Source organism: Microcaecilia unicolor, chromosome 4, assembly GCF_901765095.1.
Source record: "Microcaecilia unicolor chromosome 4, aMicUni1.1, whole genome shotgun sequence".
Lineage (NCBI taxonomy): Eukaryota > Metazoa > Chordata > Amphibia > Gymnophiona > Siphonopidae > Microcaecilia > Microcaecilia unicolor.
In genome coordinates, this window is record NC_044034.1 from 317745116 (window position 1) to 317770917 (window position 25802).

A 25802-nucleotide genomic window follows, 5' to 3' on the forward strand; every position below is an offset into this window, starting at 1 on the left:
CACCTATAGGAATATATGGCCATCTCTAGCATTTAGTGTATGCTTATTTTTAGCATGCCTTTGTAAAAGGACCCCTATGGGCTTTGAAAATATGCTTCTATGTGCCTTTATAAAATCCTAGCACAGATCCTGCAGAAAACTGTATCTAGATTGAAGGTGCCAACATTATGCCTGCTCAAGAGCAAGTATAACTGTCTCTCTATATATAATATGCTCATATTTTATAAAATACATTATATACACAAATCCCAACTCTGTATGTGCTAGACTTTTAGGTGTGACATAATTATGTAAGAGCACATTTACTTGTGTAAATCAATGTGAAAATGGTGTATAACATTACCCTTACAGTGGGTCACTTTTATAAAGCATTTTCTGTGCGTAATACCTGTTTCACACACAGAAAATAACTTTCTATAACAACTTCGCAGTGACATATGTCCACACAAAGTACTGCCTGCTTTTATGCACTCTGCACATAGGTGTTCCAGAGGGCACAGTATGGCAGAGCAGAGGTAGAGTTGCAATGTACACACATTTTGTAAAATACACAATATACGTTTTTGGAGCAAGTGTAAATTTGTGCATGGGCATTTGCACACTTGGGGCAGGTTCTAAAGCCAGTTTTTATAAACGCACATAGGCACCGATGTTGCCTCTATATAAACTAAGGGGGGAGCAATAGTCAAACAATATTTAACTGGGTAGTTGACACTCCTACCCAGTTTACTAGGGCTGACTGGGTCCTCACAAGGTATGTAGCAGCACATAACTGGATAGTGCTGATGTTCAGTCCAGGGGCCAAGCTGGGATTTATCTAGACACCACTGATATTCAGCAGTGGTACCCAGATATCTATCTGGTTAACTTAGGATAGCAAAGACTGGCCTAAAGAAATTGGGTATCTGGCGCAATGAGGTTTGATAACAGGAGACAGCATGACGTCACAAGGCTGAAGTTGTTCTCCACCTACTCCACCCAAGGAGGTTTTCATTCTCCCCAATGCAGCTGCTGCCATCTTGGTAAACCTAAAATAATGAAATTGATAGGGTGACAAGCTCTGCCTACTGACTTCCGCCCACATAATGGGCCAGATATGCTTATGCTGTCTTCTGTTATCAAACCTCCTTGATCTGGTTAGCACCACTGAATAGCACAGACATGCCATGTTACCCAGTTCCAGGCTGGAGATTTTAGGCCAATCCTGGATTTCTGACCTCATCCAGGTGCATTATGGGACTTGCAGCACTGATTTCAATAGGCAGAATCGAGCATTACAAATCCCACACTGCTTTTGGGTGTACTTCAACTTGGAATTTGGTAACTTGGCATCTCTAATAGTGGCAGCACCTAGGTAACTTCCAGCAGCCACCCCAGACCCGGATTTTCAGTGCCGACACTGAATATTTGGATCCTAATTCAGCTGCTGGTGGTCAGTATTTAAAGAAATGTTGGCCACCAGATGTTGAATATTGTTCCTTTGCTGCCTTCTTGAATACCTCACGCAGGTATTCTGTTTATAAAATTATCCCCTAAAAGGTAACATTGCAACCCTGTTACTGTAGGTAAACGTTTTCATGTACCAAGTGTTTCTTTTGGATAATCTGGAAGCAGCTCATTTTATCACACTTCTTAAAAGTATTGTCATCATAAACAGCTCATCAAATAATTCCCATCTCCTTCGCTATGGTTATTCAACCTCTCAAGCATCTACAGCTTAACACTCCCCGTTACATACAGGTGCCATCTCCAGCCTTTGTAAATTGATTTGTTGTGAGTAAAACTTTGGTTAAATGCATAGGATTAGTGGCAGACCTGAAATAGCTCAATTAAGCCCCAATTCTCTTTTCTCTGTGGCCTCACCAGCCCCCTCCTCCTCCCCCCCCCCCAAAAAAAAAAGAACTGGTAACCAAAAGGAAATCTCTATAAATAGAGACCAGGTTTCTACTTAATTCTAGGAAAACTTTCTTCTGGCTACTAACAAACCATAAAACTGTTCGCTCCTTTGTATTATGTGACCCCTCCCCCAAATGCAATTGTAGTAATGGTTACTGTAAATGTCTTCTGTACATTTTTGCACTGAAACAGTTACTATTTAATGTTTTTAATTTATTTTGTGCAGTAAATTAATTTTTTTTTTATTTCTATAACATGTTTTAAATGTGATCAGCTATTCTTATTTCTGTATCTCTAGTTTAAATAGCTATTTAAAAGATTGTCATTAAAATAAATTTTTTTTCAGAATTGTCTCAGCATTTTATTGTTAGCAGATATACAATGCAACGGAAAGTCCATTTAAAAAATCAAAACACTTAAGGGTTCTTTAAGTAAAGTGCGCTTATGTTTTTAGTGTGCGCTAAAAATAGGTGCGCGCTAAATGTTAGCGACGCCTATGTATTCCCATGGGCATCTCTGATGTTTAGCGTGTGCCTATTTTCAGCACGCGCTAAAAACATAAGCGCGTCTTAGTAAAAGACCCCCTTATTGGATTGCTGTGCACAAAGGATGAAAATTCATTTTACCTTCTTTTTTCTTTTTAATTAATAGCTTTGTTGTGCCTCGCCCATTCTTTCCTTGGCTATAATGCATGACAGTGTATTTAAGTCAGGGTGTGCCTTAAGGGAGTTTTTAAATCCATTTTTATTTATTTTTTTATTTAAGCTGTTTCTGATCTGCCTGTTGTCAAATCTAAGCAGAGTACAATGCACGTTGAAGAGACATTTATTTATTTATTTAGATTTTGCTCACATGTTTTTCAGTAGTAGCTCAAGGTGAGTTACATTCAGGTACTCTGGATATATTGAAACTCTTTAATGCCTAGAGGGTGTTACTGCATTTATAAAATATTTTTGAAACAACAGCACTTTACATTTTTCAAAGGCCACAAGCTCTGGTTTTGTTCTACTGTCTCACAGAAATTTGACCGAATCTGGAACATGCTGTGATGAATGGATCTAAAGCAACTCTGCTATAGGCAGTGGCATGGGGTGGGCCATGGCCTGCCCATAGTTCTGCTCCACAGAGCATTAGAAATGAGGATGCTTGGTGGTCAGGGATGGAGGTTTTCGCTTGAACTCATTAACCACAAAGATGGTTCTGCTGCTCCTACCATTGGCAAGTGGCTCATTATGCACTTTGGGTGTAATAAAGGTTTAAAAAGTTTGTATGCTTCTACCCTGCTCCAGGCTCAGCCAGCCTGAGTAGGAGTTCAGTGTCTGCCCTAGGGCCTGTTGTAGCTACAGCACATAAGTACATAAGTATTGCCATACTGGGAAAGACCAAAGGTCCATCAAGCCCAGCATCCTGTCTCCAACAGTGGCCAATCCAGATCACAAATACCTGGCAAGATCCCAAAAAATTACAAAACATTTTATACTGCTTATCCCAGAAATAGTGGATTTTCCCCAAGTCCATTTAATAACGGTCTATGGACTTTTCCTTTAGGAAGCCGTCCAAACCTTTTTTTAAACTCCGCTAAGCTAACCGCCTAGGAAGCACATTTATCATTCTTCCAGGCTCTTGTATTTGCAGAATATTCTAGAAGGACATCTTTATTCTTAAAATTGTAGCTTTCTTGCTGTATTATCAATGGCAGTTGCCCAACTCACAACCAACTAGTTAACACATAGACCTGCAGATTTAGGATGCCAGCTCAAACTGCTTTTAGTGATCATTGATATTATTTATTTGTTGCATTTGTATCCCACAATATTCCCACCTCTTTGCAGGCTCAATGTGGCTTACAATACATCATGGATAGTGGAAATGAGAAGAAACTAGTCATTTGGTATTACAGAAGAATTTTGGGTTGCATGGTAATAGAATACAGCGCTGCGTATGCCTTGTAGCGCTATAGAAATGCTAAATAGTAGTAGTAGTAATACATGATAGTAATATAACAGTAGGCATTGTTAAACATTTCTGGATATATGTGGGGAGTTTCACATGTGTTGATCTCTGTGGTATGTCTTGTCAAAGAAATGGGTCTTCAGTTGTTTTCGGAAGTTGGTCAGTTCATAGATCGCTTTTAGGTTGCGTGGCAACGCATTCAGAATTGTGTGCTCATATAGGAAAAGGTTGATGCATGCATTAATTTGTATTTTAGACCTTTACAGTTGGGGAAATGAAGATTAAGGAATGTGCGAGATGATTTTTTGGCATTCCTGGGTGGTAGGTCTATCAGGTCTGACATGTAGGCTGGGGCATCAGCATGGATGATTTTATGAACTAGGGTACATACTTTGAATGTGATAAGTTCTTTGAGTGGGAGCCAGTGTAGTTTCTCTCATAGGGGTTTTGCACTTTCGTATTTTGGTTTTCCGAATATGAGTCTGGCTGCCATGTTCTGGGCTATCTGGAGTTTTTTGAGTATTTGTTCTTTGCAGCCAGCGTAGAGTGAGTTGCAGTAGTCTAGATGACTGAGTACTAATGATTGTACCAGATTACGGAAGACGGTCCTTGGGAAGAATGGTCTTATTCTTTTTAATTTCCACATTGAGTGGAATATTTTTTTGGTTGTGTTTTTCACCTGATTTTCAAATGTTAGGTGCCGATCAATGGTGACTCCAAGGATTTTTAGGGTATCTGAAATTGGTAAATTTAGTTTTGGTGTGTTGATGGTGGTAAATTTGTTAGTATTGTCAGAGTAACAGGAGGACATACAGCAAAGAAAATGATTTCTTTGCTTTCCTTCATACTAGTTTTAGTATTTGAGACTTGAGAAATCTACGGTAATGAGCAAACCCATGAGAAGAGGTTTTTGGATTTAACTTGTACCTCTTTTCAATAGTAGCTCAGTGTGAGCTACATTTAGATACAGTAGGCATTTTTCCATGTTTCTGGCTCCATGTTTTCCATGTTTTAGCTCGCAGTAGAAATCAGCTGGCAGTAAACACAGAGCTGCCTATTATAGTCCTATGGACATCTCGGTGATTACTGCCAGCTGATTTCTACTGTGAGCTAAAAGTGCTACCACGCCTTAGTAAAAGGACCCCTAAGTAGCTTGCCCAAGGTCACAAGGAACCACAAAAGATTTGAACCAGGTTTCCTTGGTTTTCAGCACTGCTCTTAAACATTAGCTATTTGCAAATAAGACATTCTGCCACTGCTAGATTCCCCCCATTTATGAATGGGCTGGAAATCAGCTGAGTCTGGATTGGCTCAAAACAACTACAACTGCCTACCAACAGCATCATGGGAAAGAACATTAAATAATACAGAAGCCTAAAGTATTCATATTCTGATTACAGCCAAGATGGACAGAAGCAGATAAGAAAGAAGTTAGCCAAAACCAAAGAGGCAGAGAGGAATGGTCATGCCAAGAGAAAAGGATGTACCTCATACGTCTCAAAAACGTTATCAATACAGAGCTTTGTAAATGTTTCCACACCCTTATACATTTTTCATATTCTGCAGTGTAAAAATTACAATTCAAAATGTATTAAAGTAAGAGTTTGTTTCACTAATCTACCCAATATGCTCTACACTTTTAATGTGAAATTATAGAAATAATCAACAACTGTATTAGGAAAAACTTGGAGTTAATACTTTATGGAAGCTCCTTTCGCAGTAACAGCCATGAATCAGTTTAAGATAGGTGTCAACCCGCTTTGCACATTATGATGGTGCACACTTTTTCTTGACAAAATAGTTCAAGCTTGAAAATCATCAGTCTTCAAATCCTGCCATAGATTTTCTATTGAATTCTGCTCTGGGCTTTGACTGGGCCAGTCAGGGATAAGAATATTCACTTCCTTCTTCCTGAGCCACCCTCTTATTGCTTTTGCTTTGTGCTTTATTCCTGAGGGATATTGGGCAGAATTCTGCACAGGCACCAAGAAGCGACAGTACCTTGCGCAGATCCCTTCTCCCCCCCACCCCTCTCTTAGCCTCATTATTGATTTGAACATGCAGGACACTGTACATCAACACTGTTCAAATTAGCATTTGAACTATGGCAGGTAGAGGAGGAGAATGTGGTCCATTTTGCAGCTGTTCTCTTTCCATGTGACCTGTGTATGGATAGAAGCTGTGGGGGGAGGGGGGACAGAAAAAAAACTAGGGGGCAGAGAGAAAGCTAGCGGTTATCCACCCTGTAATGGGAACAAAGCTGGACCTTGAACCTGCCAGCCTGGTGGGAGGGGGGGAGGTGGGTTAGATCTGCCAAGTTCCCACATTCAGTGGGAGACTCCTGCTTTCACAGGTCATTTTCTGCACACTCACTGGGGAGCCAAGAACAACTGCTCATCAGCCTCCCCTTCCATGGCAGCAGAAGATGCATTAATAAAAGGTTACCAGTCTTGCAATAGCTGCAAAATCTCACAGCTTTTGTCTTGAGCAGTGTTGCCAGGTGGAAAATTTTTTTCCCACCCAATCCAGCACAAAAACCGCCCAAAACCCGCCCAAACTCAAACCCCGCCCCTGACACCCCACCCCCGCCCCCGCCGTCATCAACCCCGCCCCCGCCGTCACCGGCCCCGCCTCCCCCGTCACCGGCCCCGCCTCCCCCGTCATCGGCCCCGCCTCCCACGTCATCGGCCCCGCCTCCTACGTCACTAACCCCACCCAAAAATGTCACTAACCCCGCCCCCCGCGGCCGAAAAAGCCGCACAAAAAACCGCCCTGAAGCCCAAAAAACAGCCCAAAAAACCGCAACCCGCCGCGGGCAAAAATTTCCCGCGGCGGGTCGTGGAAAACCGCCCAATTGGGCGGTAAAACCGCCCACCTGGCAACACTGGTCTTGAGATTGGTCCTGCAGCAGCAGGAAATGATGTTTTACAAAGGTATCTCTTGCTACCCAAAGGGGAGGTGGCTTGTTAGTGCCAAGGCTGCAGAACTGAAGTCTGTCAGGGGATGAAACCAGGAGGTGCAGTGGGCTAGGCTGGGAGCCGTGTCTTAAAATCTCCATCTCATAGACTGAGTCCCCTTGGCAGCTCTGGGGGAGATGAAACCCAAGGCGGAGTTCAAGCTAAACTGAGAGAAAGAGAGCCAAAGAGGAAGAAAGCTGGGAAGGCAGTGTCAGGCTCATGGCAGGGAGGAGCCAGGCCTAATTCTGTTTGAAAAAATAAAAAAATTACAAATAGGTATACAGATATTTAAAATATTACACATAGGATTCCCTCAACAGTATCAGTGTACTGCTGAAAGAGGATTCCTCCTATTTCCAGGTCTGTGACAAATTGGAACAGGTTTCTCTCCTGGATCGGCCTACACTTTGCACCATCCATCTTTCCCACTCTCCTCCCCAAGCCTCCCCACCTACCCTAATACTGTCACCACCATGTTTTACTGTAGGGATGGCACTGGCAGGGTGATATGTTGTGTGTGTTTTATGCCACTCAAGCTCCAATATTCAATTTGAACATCTAAACACAGCCTCACACTTAACTGTGTATCTTTAATGTAGAACACTCACTCTGCTCAGAAACCTGTAACTACTATTTTCAATTAACGATGGAGAAAAAAGCCAGGCTTTAAAGCTATATGATGGCACGCTGAGCTTATGCCTTATTATAGCCCGCTGAGTTGGGCTGGCTGGGTGGCGACTCTGCTTTTTTCTCCATCATTAATTGAAAATAGTAGTTACAGGTTTCTGAGCAGAGTGAGTGTTCTACATTAAAGATACACAGTTAAGTGTGAGGCTGTGTTTAGATTTTCAAATTGAATATTGGAGCTTGAATGAATTATTAGTCATTAGACGATTATGTTTTATGCCACCCATATCATTTAGCCAGTGCTTTTTTTGTAGGAAAAAAGGTACCGGTACTCATTATGGGTGGGGGTCACCATCTATGGCTCCACCCCCTATGGTAGCCACACCCCTTATATCAGCCGTGGCGCATATAAGCAGTATCATTAAAAATACTATACCAGTATAGGAGCAAAAACTAACTTGTGATTTTTTTTCATCTACTATAATAAAACGCACCCTCAACATTCTGAAGACAACGTTCTGAAGCCACCTGACGTCACTCCCTAAAGGGTTCGACAATTCATGGTGGTGAAGCCATCCCACTCACCATGTCTCTCTGCACCGCTCTCGCGTCAAACGTGATGACGTCGAGGGCGGAACAAGGATAGAGAAGGGAACGCTCCAAACACCCGAAGCAGCACCCACACACACACGTCACACCGTTCCTCCACCCCTCCCACTTCAACGCCCCTCCCACTGACTTCAACACTCACCCCTCCCTCCGATTTCAACACCACCCCTCCCTTCACGTTACTGCCCCCCCGGACCCCCCTGTGGCACGACATTCTGGACAACACCCTCTCCTGTGGAAAACCTCCCCCGAGGCCTCTGGCTGCTACCCCCCCCCCCAGGTCGCTCGCTACACCAGCCAGGTCACCGCTCCACCCACAACTTCGCCGCTTCACCAGCCCCTCCCCCTTTGTAGCAACGGCCCATGGCCCCTCCATTGAACGAACACAGCCTCTCAAATACCACGCAGAGTCCAGCACGTCGCTTCTCTTCAGGTCTTCTTCCCTCCCTGTGTCCCGCCCTTGCAGAAGTTACATCACACGAGGGTGGGACACAAGGAGGGAAGAAGACCAGAAAGGAAGCGAGCTGCTGCGCTGGCCTGCTGCGTGCAGCACTTTGAAACACAGGTACAACGGGGGGGGGGGGGGGGGAAACGGTGACTGTCGATCTCGGGGGCAGGGGCGAATGGAGAGCTCAGGGAGAGGGGCATGGATGGCCTGGCCTGCTGTGTGCACCACTTTCAAATGGAGGTAAGACGCGGGGGGGGGGGCGTTCACCGGCGATCTCAGGGGCAGGGGCAACTGGAGAACTCAGGGGGCTGGGGCAGGGATGGGAAGAGAAAGGGAATGATGGTGGACATGGGGTTGGTGGGGACAGATGCTGCATGGGAGGGCAATGTAGGAGAAAAGGAAGAGAAGTCAGGGAGCACTCTGGAACTGGGAGGGAGAGAGGACACTCCAACTGTGATAGAGGGAGGGACACAGAAACAGGGAGGGAGGGGGGATCATCAAACTCAGAGGGAAGGAGCTGGAAGCGGGAGGGAGGGAGCTGCAACCTGAAGGGAGGGAGTGGGGGACCTGGAACTGGGAGGTAGGGAGGGACCAAACCTGGAACTGGGAGGTAGGGATGACCATGGAAGAGGGGGGGAAGTGGGAGTGAGGACAACCCTGGAACTCGAACGCATGGACCACACTGGAACTGGGAGGGAGTGAGGGGAGGGGGCAACCCCCCCCCACACACACACACACTCATTATCACACACACACTCTCTCTCTCACAGACACACACGCACCCAGTCTCACTCTCTCTCTCTGTCTCACACACACACACTTGCATATTCACTCTCTCTCTCTCTCTCATACACTCACTCTCAAACACACTCTTTCACACATACAAACTCTGAGGAAACACCTTGCTAGCGTCCGTTTCATTCATTTCAGAAACGGGCCTTTTTTCCTAGTTATAAATAATTTCTATAAGCTGTTACAGCTCTAGTATACACCCAGTGCAAAATAAGACAGCAAATGTAAATTCTCAAATTGGACATCTTCCAAACACTAAAATGAAAATAAAATGATTTTTTCTACCTTTGTTGTCTGGTGACTCTTTTTCTGAACATGTTGGTCCCAGTCTCTGATTCTGAGGCTCTTTATCTGATCCCTTAACTCCATTTCCAGGGCTTCCTTTTCATTTATTTCTTTACTTTCCTCCTTCATTTCTTGCCCTACATCCATAGGTAAAAGCTGGGTCCTCTGTGGACTTAACTGGAGGCATAGAGTGGATCCAGCTTTTGCCTATCATCCATGTGCAGATTTTCTCCTCTTTTTCCTTTCCCTTTCCCTCACCTTGTCAGTATGCATCTCCTTCCTCTCTCTATCACGTCCAGCATTTTTCCTCTCCCCCTCCATCCATGTCCAGCATTTCTCCTCTCTCCTCCCCTCCATCCATGTTCATCTCACTTCTTCTCTCTTCCCTCCCCTCCATCCATGTCCGGCATTTCAACTCTCTCTCCTTCCCTCCATCCATGTCCAGTATCTCTCCTCTCTCTCTTCCCCTCCAACTGTGTGCATCTCTTTCCTTCCCTCCAGCATTTCTCCTCTCTTCCCTTTCCTCCATCCATCCATGTCCAGAAACCTTGCTCTCTCCCATGCCCTCTCTTCCCATCCATGTCCAGATTCTCCTCTGCCCTCCCATCTGTGTCCAGTGATTCTCCTCTCTCCCCTGCCCTCCATGTCCAGCGATTCTCCTCTGCTCTCCCCCCATCTATGTCCAACGATTTCTCCTCTCTTCTCTTCCCTGCCCTCCCCTCCCATCCATGCCCAGCGATTCTCCTCTCTCCCCTGCCTTCCATGTCCAGCGATTCTCCACTGCCCTCACCTCCTTGTCCAGCGATTCTCCTCTGCCCTCCCCTCCCATCTATGTCCAGGAATTTCTCCTCTTTCCCCTGCCCTCCCCTCCTCTCCATGTCCAGAGATTCTCCTTTGCCCCCTATCCTCCCCTCCATGTCCAGTAACTCACCCCAGGCCTCCTGCCCCCCCCTTTTAAGCCCCCATCGAGTTCCAGCACCCCAGCCCCACCTGCCTGCCCTTAGCTTCCCAACAGCCCTGCTTTCTGTTCCACCCCCCCCCTGCAATGCATTTAAATCTTTTATTTATTTTTTTTACATGAAGTTGCAGCGCCGGCATTAGTGAGAGGACCAGGCTCGCCTCCTGCCTTCCCTTCGTTCCCTCTCAGTGTCCCGCCTTCCTGTGATGTAGTTTCCTGTTTCTGCGAGGGTGGGACACTGAGAGGGAACGAAGAGAAGGCAGGAGGAGGTGAGTCTGGTCCTCTCACTAACGCCGGCACTGCGACTTCACGTAAAAAATAAATAAATAAAAGATTTAAACGTGTCGCGGGTAGCAGGAACGGAAAGCAGGGCTGGGGAGCTAAGGGTGGGCAGGTGAGCCTAGGAAAAAAGGTGCCGGTATTATGCCGTACCTGCACAAAAAATAGCACTGCATTTAGCACTGAAACCACAAAGCTTCACTTTGGTATCGTCAGACCACAAAAGCATCTCCCACATGCTTGCAGTGTCCCTTAAAAATTTTTTTGCAAAGGCTATGTAGGATCTTGTTACCGAATACAGACTCCAGTTGACAGGACACATTTTACACATGCAAGACCACTATCATCCCACAGTGGCACTAAAATGGAGACCAGCCGGTGGATCGAGAAGAAGAGGAAGACTGAAATGGACCTGGAAAAACACACTCATGAGGAATCTATACAATAGAGGCACTACCTGGAAGGAAACAGAAGCCATCGTAGCCAATCGAGACAGATGGAGAAAGCTTGTTACCTCATGTGCAGAGATGTACCAAAGGAATTAAGAAGTCAGGAGTTAACAAAGATATCGGTTTCCTATCACATTAGGAGCCATAAAATTATACTGCTTTATCACCTTCTGATTACCCATCCACCCTCCCTCTCCCTCAAGACTGTCATTGGAATACTTTTCAAGTTTCACTATGTATATTTTGATTTTGTCATCTTTTGCTCATAACCATGCTGAAGAAGAAAACTGAGCCTTCAAACGCTTGTGAAAATTGTATTGTTAATTCAATAAAAATGTATCACCTTATTTTCCTTTCTTTTGTGTTTTATTTCTATTTATTTCTGTAAATGAATCTCACTTTATGCAGCATAGCTGTCAAATCTATTTACAATGATGAAAAATATTAAAATTCAGGTCTGGCAAGAATGATCACAATGGAGGCAGTACATGCATATCAATCTCATGCATATTCATTGTGTAAATCTTGAAAACCTGACTGGGTTGTGGCCCTTGAGGACTGTGGTTGCCCACCCATGGCATAGATCATATGATCTATTTCTGCTGATATTTTCTGTTTCTAATAACAGAACCTTAGCATGAAATCCTAAAGTTCAGTTTTAACAACAGGATCACTCGCTCCTCTTCTCCACCATTGTACCAGAAACAACAAATACGAGACTGTGAGACTGGGCATCCAAATGGCAGATGACGTTTAATGTGAGCAAGTACAAAGTGATGCATGTGGGAAAGAGGAACCCGAATTATAGCTATGTAATGCAAGGTTCCACATTAGGAGTCACCGACCAGGAAAGGGTAGACATGAATCGTTTGTTTACTTTTTCCAAAAATACTAGGATTATGGGCAGGGGCACGCAATGAAGTTTCAAAGCAGAAAATTTAAAACAAATCGGAAAAAATATGTATTCACTCAATGTGTATTTAAACTCAGGAATTTGCTGCCAGAGAATGTGGTAAAAGCAGTTAGCTTAGTGGGGTTTAAAAAAGGTTTGGATAGCTTCCTAAAAGAAAAGTACATAAGCCATTATTAAGATGGACTTGGGGAAAATCCACTGCTTATTTCTAGGATAAGCAGCATAAAAATTATTGTGCTGTTTTAGGATTTTGCCAGGTAATTGTAACCTGGATTGGCCACTGTTTGAAACTGGATGTTGGGCTTGATGGACCTTCGGTCTGTCCAAGTAAGGCAACGCTTATGTTCTTATATTCATATTCACTGTGGATATCCTGAAAACCTGACTGGTTGGATGTGCCCTGAGGACTAGGTTGAAAAGCACTGCCCTACAGGATTAAAGTCCATGTGCTCAAAGCTCTAAAAGACTCAACAGTTTGCAACATTCTATGCCTTGGATCAGGTCATCATATTTGCAAAAAGTGCAGAGATTGTACATCCTGTGGGACCACTACTGCTCCAACACAGGGGTTCTCAACCCAGTCTTCGTGACACACCCAGCTAGTTAGGTTTTCAGGTCGGGTGCTCACAATGAATATGCATGAGATAAAATTTGCGTGCACTACCTCCATTATATGCAAATCAATCTCATGCATATTCATTTGTGTAGCCTGAAAACCTGACTGGCTAGGTGTATCCCAAGAACTGAGTTGACCAATTTTGTGTGGGCCAAAGCCCAAAAGGGGTGAACAGAAAATTTTCTCTGCCCCGCCCTATCCCCCTAAAATATAAATACTTTAGCTAATGAGGGTCCTTAAGCTCTGTCAGCTGAAGATTTTCTCTGAAGTTGGCCAGAACTCCCTGTAACCAAGCTTGGCAGGCAGCAGCAATATCCCTAAACCACTAATGTCGGCACTCCATGCATACTTAGTTGTCAGTGGCTCAAGGAGGCTGTTGCTGACTGTAGTTTGGTAGAAGAGAGTTTCGGCTGTCTTTGGAGGATGTCCTCAACTGGGGATCTCTATCAACTATACAGCAAGGGTCAAAACTAGGGCCCAGGTCAGAAAATAAAAAATAAAAGAGGAGGGCTCCCATCCCTGATCCCCTCTGATTTCCCCACCTACCATTACTATCACACCAACAGACACTTGCCAAATACAGAACAAGGGATCATAAATTAGAAATAAAAATATTTAGACAGAAATGCATTTCCTTTTCTACTGAACACAATACGAAGACATTTGCTATACACATTTCCCACAGCCAATATATTCCATTTAAAATATTCAAAACTAGTAAAAAAGGCCCGTTTCTGGAACGAATGAAACGGGCGCTAGCAAGGTTTTCCTGGGAGTGTGTATGTTTCCTGGGAGTGTGTATGTTTGAGAGAGAGAGCGAGAGTGAATGTGCGGGTGTGTGACAGAGTGAGACTCTCTGTGTGACAGTGTGTGTGTGAGAATGAGAGTGTGTGACAGGGCCCCCCTCTCCTGTTCCTAATGCCCCTCACCCCGTTCCCTCCCCTCCTTTTCCTCCTCCTCCTTCCCACACTTTGGGTTCCTTAAGGCTTTCAAAAGTCTATGTACCCCCGTGGCCCTAACGCCCAGTATCCGGATACCCCACCGCTTTCCTCCTCACCCCTCCCCCAAGATGTAATACTTTCACGTCCTTCATTTTTTAAAAAAACAAGTGTCCTATCTACCCTGTGTACAAATGCCCGGCATTCAGATTGTGTTCCTCTCGTAAATTTTCATTTCTTTCATTCATTCAGAACTTGCCCCCCCCCCCCCCCCCGAACATTTTTGGTTCCTTCAGTCTTTTAAAACTCTCCTATGTACCCTGTGTGCTAATGGCCAACATTAAGATTGTTTTCCTGTCCCAAATTTGCATGTCTTTCAGTCATTCACAACTCCCCCCCCCCCCCCCCTTCTCCAGTTTAACACTTTCGTTTCCTTCAGTCTTTTAAAACTCTCCTATCTACCCTGTGTCCTAATGGGCAGCATTCAGATTGTTTTCCTTTCCCAAATGTTCATGTCTTTCAGTCGTTCAGAACTCCCCCCTCCCCCCATTTAACACTTTCGGTTCCTTCAGTCTTTTAAAACTCTCCTATCAACCCTGTGTCCTAATGGCCAGCACTCAGATTGTTTTGCTTTGCCAAATTGTCTGTCACTGATGTCACTGAGGTCAGTGCATGCCTGCCTAGCAGACCACTTCCGGCAGGCACGGTCCCAGGCACATCCTGTTGGAGGTGAGAATTATTATATAGGATAAAATGCTTTTTTCTACCTTTGTTGTCTAGACATTTTATTTTTCCATCATGTTGGTTCCAGTTTTTGCCATCTGCTTATTCTCTTTCAAGCGGTTGTTGTCCATTTGTCTTTTCTCCTCTCTCCTGTTTATTCCCTCACTACACCTGTCTCTGACATATTGATGATTCCTTTTTAGCTTCCCTCTCTTTTTTTTCTGTGCTACCTATCAACTCAAATTTCATCCTCTTTCTCACCCTTCTCCTCTTTTTACTTTTCAGCTACCTATCAAATTTCCATGTTCTTCTCTCACCCACTAGCTGTCCCATTCCCCATCTCACTCCTTCCTCAGCCCTCCATTCCCATTACCATATTTCTATCTTCTGTAAACACTATCCTCTCATTCATTTAGTTGCCACCCCCCTCCTCCCCCTCCTTACCTCTTCCACATGGTTCCACCATTCCCAGCGTCTTCCTCCCTCTACCCTTCTAGCCCAGCACCTGCTCCCTCTATCTTCCCTCCTCATCTCATAGCCTCTCATCTCCCTGTCCCTTCTCTGTTGCCTTCTGCCTTCTTGCCCATGGTCCAGTATTTCTCCCTCTTTTCCCTCACTCCCATTGTCCGGCATCTCTCCATCTCTCCCTTCTGCTCCTTCTGGTTCTGGATCCAATATCTCCCTCTTTCTCCCCTCTTCACCTCCTGTGTATCTCTCCCTCCCTCCCTCCCTCCCTCTCACCCCCCCCCCCCATCCACCATCTGTCTCTCACTCTCTCCCTCCCTTGTACCTGGGTCCAGCATCTGTCCCTTCCTCCCCTCCACCATCATGCCCAGTATTTCTCCCTCTCTCCCCCATGCACAATCTAGCCCTCCCCTCCACCCGTATGTCAAACATTTCTCCCTCTGTCAGATACACAGCAAATCCTTTTGATGCTTTAATGCTGAAGAGGAGATTTGAAAAGGCAGTACTGTAGCCAGCCAGGTTAAGGCCCAGTGCATTGTTCTGCATAACTTGGAATCAATGTGAGCCTGTCTCACTGGTTCCCATTGTTCTATGACACAGAGGAATAAAGCATTTTTGGATACTCTATCTTTACCAATCAGACTGTGACAGTAAAGATTGGCACTCAATGAGAGCTTGGTCTTATGGCACCTCTTTTAATCATGTTAATAAAAAACATTCTGTGCAGTTAATCACTGGTTCAAAATCTAACAGTAAGCCAATGCCAGGTTTAGAGACTGTTGCACAAACCATGGGCGCCTTTCTGCAATATAATTAGAGGGTGTTAGTGAACACTGCTGATATGTAATCAACCATGGGCTTCATGCAATATCTTAACCCATGTCCAGTATTAAATGAGACTCAAAGCATTTAAAGAGCAGGTCTAAACATAGCTGTTATTACAATAATAAATACTATTTGTTTTGATGGAAGTCTCTTACTATCTTTGTAAAAAGAAATCTATTAGAAAAATACAGTGATAGCAACAATCTTTTCTTTAGATCATTCAGGGGTCCTTTTACTAAGCTGCGTAAGGCACTAATGTGCGCCTAACGCCGCGAAAAGACCTAACGCAGGGCGTGCAAAAGTGTTCTGCATTAGTTTTGCCATCTGCGTGCGCTAAGCATGCAGCATTTACTTTTTCTTGTTTTGGGGGAGGGGGTGTGTCAGGAGCAGAGAATGGGGTGGATGCACTAATCAGCTAGCACGCTGACATTACTGCCATGCTAACTTGCTAACATACCTAACATCAAAATCTCTTGGGAAATATGAACTTCCCCTCAAATCACAAGTCAGGAACCTTGGAATACAGCTTGATTCAACACTTACTCTGATCCCCCAAATCCAAGCAACCTTCAAGAACATAAGAACATATGCACTGCCATGGGGATGGGGTGGGGACGGGGAGAGAACCTGCGGGGATGGGGTGGGGATGGAGATATGATGGCAAGATAATATAGATCCTCCACCACTTACCCCCTGGGAAGCCTTCAAAGCTTGTCTTAGAGGTGAAATAGTATGCTTCACTGGCCTGGAAGATAAAAACAGGAATCTATGCACTTCTTCAACTAGAAAATAACATTAAAGAACTGGGAAAACTTCATATTAATACTAAACACCATGATATACTTATGTCTCTGATTCAAATTAAATATTAATGCGATAAATTATGTAGCTATCAAGCTAATCACAATCTGGCTGTGTATGAGACTGGTTACTATACTTCAGCTAATAAAGCTGCTAGATTACTTGCCAGATATATTGTTATAAGACAACAAATACATCATATATCAAATATACATGTAGATAATGATCACATAGCTACCACAGATAAAGTTATTTCTAGAGCTTTTGTCACCTATTATTAACTTTTGTTCAGCACTTCTTGTACAAGTCCTACAGATGCTGTGAATAGCTTCATAGAAAGCCTGCCTCCTCCTGTCATTTCCTTTATACAAAAGGATTCTCTTGATGCACCCAGACCAGACAGGTACACAGCTGAATTTTATTGTATCTTTCATGGCAATCTATCACAAAGTTGATTTGCTGAAGCACAAGTTGTTATTTACCCAAACCAGGACATGACATAACCAAAGTTCAAAATTTTCATCCCATATCTCTACTTAATTTATACTGTAAAATTATGTCTAAAGTTTTAGCTACAAGACTAGAGTCTATGCTTGGTTTTCTAATCCACATAAATCAAGCTGGATTCACATCTGGAAGATTCATTGGAGATAATGCTAGAACATTTCATGACTGATTGACTTTTACAATCTCTTTGGTCACAGAAAAAACCTTCAACGTGGTTGAATGACCATATTTATTTAAAATTATTGAATGGTTGAAATGTGGTTCTGATTTTGTTAAATGGGTGCAAGTATTGTATACTACACCATGTTCCAGAATTGAGATAAATGGTGATCTTTCTGAGAATGTCAATCTAGCTAGGAGTACCAGACAGGGATGCCCATTATCCCCTCTCTTATTCAATTTAGCTTTGGAACTCCTATTGATTGCCATTAGAAATAACATAAATGTATCTGTAGGGGCATTTTCAATATGATGTGTAAGTCCAACTTTGCACATTTTGCACAAAACGTCCAAAATCCAAATAAGAAAGAAAGTCATTTTCAAAAAACGTCTCTTTTCTTTTTTTTTATTTATTTATTTATTTTTTTTTATGAATTTTAACAAGTTTATTACAAGAACACTTGTAAATGAAAAAATGGAAGAAAATATACATAACTTTCATAGGAAAATCATACATAACTTTCATAGGAAAATCTTTTCTTTTTTTTTAAATACTGTTTTGAACAAGGTTTTGTGCTTTGGACATTTTGTTTTTTGGTCCATTTTCAGGAAAAAAAAACAAAGAATTGCAAAACGTAGATATTCATGGAGAGGGTGGTGGGTGCCTGGAATGCCCTCCTGGAGTAGGTGGTGGAGACAAAAATGTCAATAGAATTCAAGAATGCATGGCATAAATACAAAGGGTTTCTATATAGAACGAGAATGGAATCAAACAAAACTTAGGCAGCAAAGCCAGTAGTTGGGAAGCCAGACAGACTTCTGCGGTCTATGTCTCGATTATGGCTAGACAGATCTGGTTGGATTGGATAGGTCTTCGATGGCAACTCTAGTAGTTGAAAATTAAGGTCTGTGCCCTGAAAATTGCAAAGACAGATCAAGAATGCATATGTTATCTTTTTATATGCTATGAGTTTATCTTTTTGGGCAGACTGGATGGATTATGCAGTTCTTTATCTGTCATCATCTACTGTTTTACAAGAAAAACGTTTCAAAAACAGCACAAAGTGGTAGATGGACGTTTTCACGGGAAAACATCCAAGTCGAGATTTTTGAAACTCAGATTTGAGACAGTTTTCTCCACAGTTCATATAAATCACAAGGAGGCATGTTGGGGAAATGTTTTGGGAGGGATTTGGGCAGGCCCAGAATTTGGATACTTTTCAGGAATAATGGAACAAGATAAAAACACTTAGGGCAAAACTTGGGATGTTTTTATCTGGATCTGTTTTAATCACAAGTAAATCACAAAAGGTGCCCTAACTGACCAGCTGAACACTGGAGAGATTAAGGCATGACCCCCCCCCCCCCTTAATACCACAGTGGTCACTGACCCCCTAACCCCCAAAGATGTGACAGTGACAGTATGTACCAGGCTCTTGTGACAGCTTCAGATACTACAGCCATTCCTTTTACAGCAGCAAGGTGGTCTCAGGAGTAGGCTAATGCTCAGTGCAGTGGACTGTAGAGAAAGGAACCCAGGTCCATCTCCCACTCTAACTAGTACACTTGTGGTGGAAATTATGAGCCTTCCGAAACCTACAAAATACTAACTGTACCTCTAGATAGGAGACACCTGCAGTCCTGAGGGCTTTTGTAGTGGTGTACAGTTAGATACAGTAGGTTTTTAGGTGTTCCTGGAGGGCTCACAATACAAAATAAGGGTGTTAAGGTAGGATTTGTACCTTGGTCCCTTTATGTGAAGTCCACTGCACTTACCACTTGGCTGGCCCTCTGCTCTGCTGGGATGTCTGTGTGGCCAGTTTACTAGGAATGGTGCCACACAGCCATCTTTATGGATTGCTTGTATGCGTTTTTCTCTGGGAAGTTTTTTTTTAATGGTACCTAAAGAAATATGTACTGAGCACAAAAACGTCTGGAAAATAGTGATTTTCAGAACCAAAAAATTAACATTTTTCCGGTTCAAAAATTGCTATTTTAAGGATGAGAATTTTAGATGTTTTCTGCAAAATGTCTACAATTGGACTTCATAGACAAAAAAGCACCACTGGGCCTTCAAGAAAGAGATAATAGCCGTCCTTTTATTGTGAAAAAGACCCGACACAGGCCGTGTTTCGGCGCACAAGCGCCTGCCTCAGGGGTCAAGGAGTATCTTCACAATGTATAAGCAGAAATCCTAAGTGAATTGCCAGCTACCGCTGGACGTACTTTCAATCACGCTGACATACACCTTGACCCCTGAGGCAGGCGCTTGTGCGCCGAAACACGGCCTGTGTCGGGTCTTTTTCACAATAAAAGGAAGGCTATTATCTCTTTCTTGAAGGCCCAGTGGTGCTTTTTTGTCTGTAAAATTGGACTTCAACATCATATCAAAAATGCCCCTCCACGTTACAGTTGTTAAAGAGCCTTCCAAAGAGGGCTTACAATCCAAGTTTGTACCCGAGGCAAAGGAGAGTGAACTGATTTCCTCAAGATCACAAGAGCATCAATGGGAGAAACAGGATCTAAATCCAAGTTTCTCTGGTTCCCAGCTCACTGATCTATTCAAAGGATCACTTCCTCCCCCCCAAAAAAATTCTCTTGCTTGTAGCTTGAAGACAATGACTATCAGAAAGCCTACAAGCTGAAAGCTACCTGGACAACAGTGGCCTTCTGATTAGTTTCTGTTCTCTCTGCTTATGGAGGGGCATTTTAGAGAGGATATCCCTTCTCACAACATGGATACCTGAGAATGTCACAAATGGACATTTATCTCACTAGGGGCATAGGTAGAAGCTCATTTGGGGTGGACTGGGGGGACCAAGCATTTCCTCACTCTCCCTTTCCCCTCCCCCACTACTGCCACTGCAGCACCCCCCTCCCACTGCCATTGCTGTGCCCCCACCCCTCCTCCTCAGATCATACCTTTCCTGGTGGAGATACTCATGCCCCACCTGCCAAAGTTTTGCTACTGAAGCCTTGCATGTGCTATTCTCCATCACCAGCACTTCTGCACATGCTCAGTTCAAATACATGAACTGAACATGCACAGAAGTGCCTGTATTGGCGGCTAGAGCATCCTGCTGACTTCCTGCTGCTCCAGCAGTGAAACTCTTCAGCTGGCAGGGCTTGAGCACCCCTGTCAGCCATGTAGTGAGTGCCATAATGTTGTAGGGGGCCTGAGCCTGAAGTGGGGGGGAGCCCAGGTCCCTAACACCCCTCCGTGGCTATGCCACTGCATCTCACACGTATTATAGAACAGGATACAGCATGAACATCCATTTTACAAACTGAAATGTCCAAATTATGAACAGGAAAACAAGGGACATGAAAGTCTGTGTGGCAGCATAGGAATGCCTATATTATAAAACATACACTCCAATCGATAGCAAATAATTCAACCAGCTTCCACTCGAATCCCACAGTGCATCAACTAACACAGTCTTCTTACAAGATTCAGTGCAGCAGACTATAAAGATCTAATTTAATCCATCCCGGAAACATTCACACATTTATTTGTTTTTTTCCCCTTTTGGTGACCTCAGCAGTGCTCATTGCTCAAACCCAAAGCATGGCAATGTATTTAGCACCAACTTCCTCATCGGCTCACCCGATTTTATAATTTTCTATTCAATTTTAGTAATTTTTAGATTTTAAATTTTACTTATCTCAATATGTCAGACCCAGAGATTTAGTTGCCCAACATGCATGTTTCACTCTAATATGAGCTGTATCAAGGACATATCCCTACAATAAAGAACAAAAACCATCATTATTCCTCATCCCTTTGTTAGACAGACAACAAATTCTAAGTCCATCAAACAAGGGAAAAGTCAACCCCCACTAACCCTTCTCTTACCTCAAGTCTATCAGCGCCAGCTCTACTGTATTCTTTCTCGGGAGCAAACCCTTAGTCAAGATGGCGCTGGCGTTTTTTGAGTCCCTTTAAATACAACAGCTGTTCCTGACGTATATTATAAAACAGCTGTACAGACTTCCATGTAGAGCAGAAGGGTTGCCTAATGGTTTGAAAAGTGGGCTGAAAGTCAGAGGACCCAGGTTCAAATTCCACTTCAGATGTTTCTGAGGTGTTTTTTTTCTTTTAATTGTGAGCCCTTTCAAGAGACAAGGGGGGTTTCTGACTAATGATGAAGCAGCTGAACATTTGAAGTCCAATGTATATACAAAGCTAACAAGCAATTAAGCTTCTGAAGTCTTTTCCTCCTACGTTTTGACAAATTAGAGAATTCAAAGAGTGCTATATTTAGAGATTTATATATTTTTTATCACAGTAAGGATTGTAGAAGTCATTTAAAGGTAAGAATAAAGCCATTTAATTTTGAGATTAGATATTGATATAAAATGCAATCAAATAATCTTGATGGATATATGGTACTGAAAAATCAGCATCCTTGGGAGTATTTTTTTTAATTATTTACATCATAAACAGTGGCTTGACTTGGACCACAGAACAGCACTTCTTTTCTCAACAGGGGCCTAAAGCTCTGCTGAATCCAACACTCCTAACCTCCACATCCAAAGAGTTTGACCTGGCTTCCACAAAAATAGCTTTCTACCAAATTTCTCTTATCTTCCTAAATGTATGTAGTACCACAGTATGGTGCTCAGCTCAGCTGAATTTTGAGTTGACCAGGATGATGTGTTGCTTTAATAAATTTTACAAATGTATTATTACTCTAGAAAGAGCCATTGCATAATCCTGAGTGATGTACATTATCCTGTTTTGCACCCACAGGGTTGTGTAAAACTTTGCAAGACTATTTCTCTTACATTTCCTATTTAGCATTCAAGGAACTGCACAATATGTTCTGGTCTTCTCTGAATTTGAAAAAATAATTACAGTAAATTGTTTGCCTCAGAAAGGAGGGAGTGAAGTTGATAACCTATAACATAGACCAAAGGATAAATCCAGCACAAAAGAGGGTATCATCCTCCAACAGTACCAACACGGGCTCTCTCAGAGCTTTTAGTTTCCCATGTAGTAGCTGCTGCCAGTGTATTGTAGAACATAGTAGTTTGCTCCTTGGGGGACAGGAAGTGGGAGGAGGATTGAATATCTGATTTATCCTGTAGGGTAACCCCCAATACAGGTAAGTAAACTTATTGACATGCAGGATGAATCAGCCAAACAAGTGGGTACTCCCAAAACTAAGGGATGCCCTGTAACTTTTTTTTTTTGTTACATTTGTACTCTGTGCTTTCCCACTCATGGCAGGCTCAATGCGGCTTACATATTGTATACAGGTACTTATTTGTACCTGGGGCAACAGAGGGTTAAGTGACTTGCCCAGAATCACAAGGAGCTGCCTATGCCTGAAGTGGGAATTGAACTCAGTTCCTCAGGATCAAAGTCCACCACCCTAACCACTAGGCCACTCCTCCAAGAGTTCTTAGAACTCTTGGGCAACCCATAAAACCAACTATTGTGAGAAATTATTTAGTTAAACAATTTCTGCTGCACTGCTTTTCCAAATTAACTGTCTCTTCTTGATAAACTCTCAGTAATGGGAAGTACCGTTACAAGTGGAAGACTAAGCTGATTCTTTACAGAGCAGAGCTATGCCACTGACATTGTCATAGCTCTAACATGATGTGCTTTTACTGGATTATTAAGCAGAAATCCTCCTGACTTAGAGCAGAAAATGATAGTCTCTGCTAACAAATCTGACAAAATTATGTTGGCTAATGCAGTGCCCAACTTATTAGGATTATATGCAACAAAAAGTTGGATGGGCTTTCAGAATGAGTGAGTCTTCATTTAGTTGGGCATGCACAAAGGACTGATCATGTAACTCCACTCTACCTTCATTAGCATTGGTCATAGGAGCCAACTTTTCAAAATTATTGGGGGTGCTAAGCCCAATGGAAATAACCCCTCCCTGGACACATACAAGGAAGTTTCTCAATATTGGGGGTGCTCAACACCCACAGAGTCGGCTCCTATGGCTTGGTTGCCAGTGAAATTTATAATATGTGATATATGATAACCTCCCTTCGTCTCTTTGTGGCCTAATATCATTGTATGTGCCTGAGAGGCATCTGAGTTCAGAAGACGAGGTTCAATTGGAGCTTCCCTCTTGTCTCAAACTCATTGGGCTTCAATGAGATCTATTGCTTTCTTTTATTCACACTTTATAGAATTTATTTTATTTTTGTTACATTTGTACCCCACGCTTTTCCACTCATGGCAGGCTCAATGTGGCTTACATATTGTATACAGGTACTTATTTGTACCCGGGGCAATGGAGGGTTAAGTGACTTGCCCAGAGTCACAAGGAGCTGCCTGTGCCTGAAGTGGGAATCAAACTCAGTTCCTCAGGACCAAAGTCCACTACCCTAACCACTAGGCCACTGCTTACCAAGTAAGATAAGGTGGGAAGTTTCTTTTAAAAGGTTCAAGAAATTGTTGTAAGCTTTTTTTGTTCTTTTGGGTTTTTTGTTTTTGTTTTTTAGCATTTGAAACATCTCTCCCCACTGGTTAGTGCTGCAGTGTTGTCAAGCCCCTATATCTTAAATAGAAGTGGATGAAAGTGTTGCTTTTCTATCTTATAATGGAGTTATCTATTTTAATTTCTTTTTATATTTGATATTGTACACAGCTGAGTTCTTTCTTGTAAAGTTAAGCAGTATAGCAAATTTTAAATAAACTACAAACTATAATGAAGCAGTAACACTTTACAATTCAAAGGACCTATATCTGATTAAAAATTAAGGATGAGAAAGCCAAATTCTCTACTGAGTCCTTATGGGGGCAATTCTGCAAGTGGAGAGGTCCATTTAGGTACCCTGATGCCACATGGTGACAGCCTATTCTATAATGACATCTGGGCACCCTGGTGTAACTGCGGTCACAGATATTCATCATGGACACACATAATTTACTGTATTCTGTATGTTACACTTGTAAATGGGATCCCCACCATGCCCTGCCTATACTCTGCTGATCTATATACCCCTTGCATTGGGAAGCAAAGCTAGTACTGGGCAAACTTTTATGGTCTGTGCTCTGACCGTGGAGGGACAGATTCAGCTTCAGACATTGGAGAACAAGGACAATGCTAGGCAGACTTCTATGGTCTGTGCCCTGAAAATGGCAAGAACAAATCAAGACCAGGTATACACATGAAGTATCACATACCATATGTATTGAGTTTATCTTGTTGGGCAGACTTTATCTGCCGTCAACTACTATATTAATATGTTATGTTTATTATGTTTTGTTTTGTTTTTTATTTCCAGAAGCTTGATATACCGTGCAGGGTCCAGCATGGCTACTGTATGGTTTACAATACTAATATAAAATACATGGGGAGGAGACAGGAGGGAGGGGTGACAGCGGAATGCAGAGTATCCAAAGGTCTCAGAGATATAGAGATGATACTGACATACAGAGATATAACACACACACACACACAAGCAGAGGGGTAGGAAAGAATTCCATGAGCCATGTACCACTTGCTTTCCTCATTGTTTACATGTGAAAATGTTTTAAGAATAGACCAGTGTGTGGTCTGCAGACTTCTACATGATTTTTGAAAATGTTAAATATGGTGTCACAGCCAGCAAAGAATCCAGTTAGCAGATGCTGAGGACATCTTTATTAGATTCACCTTTGTCCATTTACACTTTGCTGAGGCTGCCAGGAGAAACCAAGGTTTTTCAACTGGAAAATCTTGGCCAAGAACAAAACAAAGACGCAAACAGGACTGCCTGTATCATTCCTTCTTGGCTCCAGTTCCTGAAACTAGTTAAACTATATGATTCCAATTCTGATGTTTGATAATGTTGATATGGATGCTGCAAGAAAACACTTAAAGGAGCTGAGCAGTCATCCCAATAAAAACAGCCCACTACTAATATGGGTGCCACTTATCTCTCACCCAACCCACCAGTGTTTGCAAATGTCAACAAGATCAGCTGAAACCTCTGGAGTCACAGCTGCTAGCCTGAATAATTCTATATAGAGGGGCATTTTCGATATGACATCTAAGTCCAACTTTGGACATTTTGCTCAAAACAAAACATTTCCCTGATATAGTAGTCCCCTCCCTCCCTCCCAACCCAACCCCCTTTCCCCAAATTAAGAAAAAAACATTCCCAGTGTCTAGTGGCACCCTCCCATCCCTAACCCTTCCCCAGCCCACCCACCATATCTTAACAGAAATAATGACCACTTACTCCTGCTTCTTGCACTGCCATCTTGAAAAATGGCAGTGCCCTGCTCTGCACGGTGCATTGTAGGACCATATAAAGGAACCATATGGCAGACAGCACCCCCAGGATGCACCACACAGGGTATCATGCCTGCCCCTCTTGTTAAGGTACAGTGAATGGGCTCAGGTGGGCTGGGGGAATGGTTGGGGGTGGAAGGGTGCCACTAGACACAAGGGATTCAATTTTTCTTACTTAAGGAAATGGGGGTTGGGTTGGGGAGAGAGGTGGGCCACTGTACTACCAGGGAAATGTTTTAAGTGTGGACAGGGGGATCAGGTCAGGGGAGTGAGGGGGCCTCTATACAGGATTGTAGGTTTAGTCCAGGGAAGGAAAAAGGGAGATGCCGGGGGGGGGGGGGGGGGTTATGACA